This window comes from Parambassis ranga, chromosome 1 (assembly GCF_900634625.1).
Source record: "Parambassis ranga chromosome 1, fParRan2.1, whole genome shotgun sequence".
NCBI classification, from domain to species: domain Eukaryota; kingdom Metazoa; phylum Chordata; class Actinopteri; family Ambassidae; genus Parambassis; species Parambassis ranga.
The window spans coordinates 25,543,446-25,548,701 of record NC_041022.1 but is presented as its reverse complement, the minus strand read 5'-3'; positions in this window follow the sequence as shown (position 1 = coordinate 25,548,701).

Genomic DNA, 5,256 nt, shown 5'->3' with positions numbered 1-5,256 from the left:
TCAAACCAGCACAGTAGCTCTGTAGGTGAGAGGAGAGAGAACTGTGATACACTGTGCTTCAGGGATGCTAAGAAAACCATGGTTTTTCTGTCTTTATATCATTACCTCAGCATTTTTCCAGGTATTAGGATGGTTGGAGAAATAATAGCAACTACCACGATAACTGAGCCAACCATCAGGGCAGAAACTTAACTGGACTGAAATAAGGAAAGTAAAGACAAATATTTTTAACCATTATTGATGAATTTAATTCAGAACTCTTCTTTTTCTGACCTTGGTGTACAGCAGCTGCAGCATCAGCAGCAGTGTCAGCATCCACCTCTGTGAACACAATAATAACTTACAACAGGAAAGAATGAGAGAGTAAATCACTTCAGAGGTCTGCTTAACTTCACATCACTGATGTTGACTTTGTTTCAAAGGGTTAAAGCGAGCAGCGAAGAACCAAGAAGGACCTGGATGACTGAGACCCTTCATCAACATGTTTGCTGACTTTGGTTCAGTAATACATATGGTCAATAATCAGTAAAATATAGTCTATGCTGAATAAAAAATGCCACCTGGAGCAGGGTTGTCTTCCTGCTGCACATCAGCAGCCTCAGCCACAGCAACTGGAAGGAAAGCAGGGTGTTCTTTACAGTGAAAGTCTGCTGACAGCAGAAGTGAAGGATGTAAAAATATCAGTGTTTTGTCTCACCTGTTGCAGCCCTGGTGGACACAGCAGCACAGAGGATGAAGCAGAGGATCAGCACGCTCTTCATGGTGAAAGTTATTTCCTGGGGAAAACACCGTTTCATGTCACTGTCACATACAGTTTGTTTAGTAAGTTTGATCCAGCTATAGTAAAATAGTTCGACATGCAGCAGCACTGTGCTGAGGAAAGGCAACATATAGAGCATGACTTACAAAGAGAAGCAGAAGTCTGCTTCAGGTTTCTGGCAGCTCAGAAAGTCACTAATGACAGGAGGCTCTGGGGTCTTTATATACACACACGCTACACCACACCTCCTCCCTCACCTGACAGAGCTAACAATAAAGTTGTGGACTTACCGTAAGCCTCTTGACTGCGTGTTGGAGGAAGTATTTTCCCAACAATGACTAACATCAGCCAAAGTGCTGATATATATGTCCATAAAACTGAAATGGAATAAGGAAATCTTAGACCTCCTGGAACTGCAAAGGTCATGCAGTAAGAAGAATTATTATATTATACTATATTATAGTATTAGGCAAACCCAAAAGGACCTGCTGATGATCGGCCCTTGATGAACTGACCATCAGCAGGTGTACAGACCTCTATAAACACAGATGATTTGACAGTTTGCTGCTCTGGAACATTCCCTGTGTGTGTAATGTGTGTCTCTCCCTGCACTTCCTGCCAGAGCATCTTGCGATCTTCAGAGAGTTCCAGTTTAGATTGTTTCTAGTTATTGAACCTGATTTTTGGATTTTTGTGCCCTAGCCTGTAGCTTTTTCCAACTATTTGCTCTGCGAGACTCTGACTTTGTTTCATGCTTTTTCCTTGTTGGACTATCTACCTGGTTTTGACCCCCATCAGAATGAGTGAAAAATAAAAGAATCAAGGTTTTGGAATGGTCTAGTTAGTCCAGACCTCAACATAACTGAAATACTGTGGTTGGACTTTAAGAGGGCTGTGCATAAAACAATGTCCAAAAACCTCAATGAACTGATAAATGCTGTGAAGAAGAATGGACCAAATTCCTCCACAACACAGGGAGAGACTCATAAAGGGAAATATTACTTCATGTTATTGCTGGCGGATGTATAGGATACTGAATCATAGGGGTACACACTACACGTGTGTTTTTTCCAGTTTCAAATAAATAGTTTAACAGTGAAAAAAAGTTTGTAATTTTTCTATTTGCCTAATACTAAGAGCCACTAGCTGCCCCACACCCTGGACTGAACTTTGACCACGAACTGCCTTGCTCCTCTGTTACTGTTGCCCTGTGGGACTGTCTCTGTGTATGTAACTGATTTTTATCTTCACTGACTGCTGTTTCTTTCACAGGACAAGTTGTGTATGTGTCTCTCCTAAAAACTAAAAAAAACCACAACCATCCCTCAGCATGGCGCCTGAGTTCTAGCAAAACTAATACAAAAATATTGCTTTGCCTCTCATCTCCCTTGGATTTTGCCTCCTGTTTCTCAAGAGGCAGGACATGCACAAGCTGTCTTGTAGTCTAGGTCCCCCTCTACATTCCCTCCTTGTTTACTCTGTTTGTATTTTGTGAAGTCACTGATGTAGAAGCAAACATGCCCTGCATCACTTTAAACTCACTTTTCTATCACCATTTACTCAACTCTTTGTAATTGCTTTACATTGTGGTGTACTACCTCAAAGCAGTCTGTGGTACACAATGGGCTATTAAAATACACTCTGTTGCAAACTGTGGTCAATAGGGGCATATCTGTGCTACCTCAGAGAATACAATCTGTGGTGTATCTATAGTACCATACATTATATATCCACTGCGCATAGAAATAGAAATATACCACATACCAAAAAATATATGAATGAAAACATGTTTATAGGTTTTTTGTTAGTAACTGAATTATAACTGCAGCATAATACACTTTTACTACACTCATATACGTGAGACGTAGGTTACTGTAAGGAAGAAGCACATGGGTCAATCACTTGCTGCTCTCATCATGTCATTATGACTCAGTCAAGGAAACATGAGGGTGAATGCCAGAAGTAAAATAACTTCCTTCTAGAAGACAAGACTTCCTGACTTATACATTTATTTGCACATCTACAGGCAGAAGACACTTTCTGAAACAGCAGCTATCACCTTTCTGATATTTGAGCTGCTCTTATGTGCCTTCTGTCATCTCAGTATCTCATGACACTATACTGGTCTTAGTTTGCTTTCTAACTAAACTTTCTCATATATGTTGTCAGACACAAACACAAAGCCTGAGCATATTTGGCAGCACACATGCTGCAACTACTATTTGCAACACAAATAGAGAAACACTCAGTGTTGTCCTGCCAATGACACGCCAGCCAGGGAACACTCATTGTTTTAATGCTTTTTGACTAACGGTGTTGAAGTCTGCCACATGTCAGTAGTGTTGGAAATGAGCAGAATAGAAGCTATTCAGTGGTTCCATCTTAGCTGTGTTGTTAATTGGCCTTTTTCCTAATATCAACCTGCCAGTTCAGACAACCTGATGTTGGCATGTCCTTTAATATACACATTGAGTTTTATTTTAGGTCTAGGTGACTGAGCAAGAGAAGAAAAGGCTGGAAATAAGAGGTGCTCTTTAGTGTGGAGAGAAAATTAAAATGTCACACTTTACAGCAGAAATATATGATATATATATATATATATATATATATATATATATATATATATATATATATACAGAAATATATGTGTTTACAGTGTGGTAGCAACATAAGGGTCAATACAGTTTTTCACTTTTGAATGTCCCTAGTTTAATTTTACTAAGATTAAAGTAGCCACACAAACTTGTGTGTGTGAATAGATGGGTGCTGACTCAGATCATGAGCTGCCCCCTCTGCTCCACTCATGCGAGACTCTTTAGCTGTATTTAGGTTAACCAGGACTGTAGACAGACACAGAGAGGATGAAATGTATTAACACCCAAAAGGCTCTAACAAAAAATCAGTATACATCTTATCAAAGCTACAAACAGCTGAGCCAACATTTCAAACTTTATCACAGCTACATTACTTTTTTCAGTAACGTAGATATTTAAAACTCAAGACAACTGCATGATAAAAGCAAAATGCCACTTTTGTATATGAACAGTGTTTGCGCTCTGTCTGATGTTGGAGAGCTTTGCATCTGTACTGCAATGCAAATGTAATTTTTTACATCGTTCAGAAGCAACTTTGGAAACTGTGACACTTTCAAGTCAGATAGAATAAATAAGAGGTGTGCAACCTTTGAAAAGCTGTGAAGACACCTTCCTCCTGTCACTTTTGCTAGTCCGCCCACCCTCTGTCATCTTCACATCCTGGGTCTTCATCTCTTCTCACGTCCTCATTCGCTCGCTTCTTCTCAACAGTCGACTGGATGATAAACTCAGTGGGTATGTAAATGTTTATGGAAAACTGAAATGTTGATTAATGACACATCCTGTCTGGACGGCCTTTAGGCAATTTTCTCTTGGAACTGTATCTGAGCTTTCTGCTTTTGTTTCAGTTACCTTACTAGGAAAATATTTCAGAAGCTAGACTATTGGATTTATGTAATTATTACATATGTGAACTTATTTATTTTATTAGTATATTTAAGAGTATTGCTATGGATTATAACAAAACCATTATGCATCAAATGTGTGACTGCAGCCTGACAATACACCACACAGGCACAGTGTATTTTTTTTGTACACACACACACACACACACACACACACACACACACAGTATTCACCACTGTGCCAGTTAGAGGCCCGCCTGTTTACTGGAAGCCACTGGTGAATGCGGTGTGCTGCACGATGCTGCAGAAGACTTCCTGTGTGAGGAACAAGTGGAAGGCAGTAACACACACGCAACCACATCCTGGCCCGCTGTACCTACTATGTGTGTGTCTGTGCTAGTGAGAGATTCTTTTGCCTTCACAGGGGTTATTGTCAGAGACAGAATAATACTCTCATACTGTTACCTTAAGATGGTTTTTAATGTATTGTATTATATGTATAATAATCAATTAAACAAAACTGCATAGTTGTTTACCAGTTTTTAAATCCTTTTAAACCACTCATCTGTGCAACATTTGTGGCAGCATATTTGAGGATTTCATAAGTGTTTCAAATCCCCTCTCAACATTTTAGGACAGTGAGTCGAACACACCCAAACGCCCAAACTGGAATGCCATTTTCCAGTCTTGCTTTTTGAAACAATTCATTTCCTAAAAAGCATTACTTTTCCAATTGAATGAAACGATAGCATATAATAATATTATGAATGAATTAAAGTGCATAGTGGGAAGTGCCTGACAGAGTGTATTACTGTCCTAATCCAGGGTTGATGGTTTGTGGATGGCAGGGAGCTGTTTAGTGGCCTGGAATTGACTGCTGATGCTTCTGTACCTTCAAACTGATGGCAACAGTTCAGAGAGCTGGTGGGAGGGTCCAGACTTTGACTAGATGCAGGGCTCAATTCTTTGGTGGATTTGTGGAAGTGAGCCTCTGAAGAAGACAAATACTCGCATTGGCAACAAAATCTTATAGCACAAGACCAGGCTATTAGCTTTA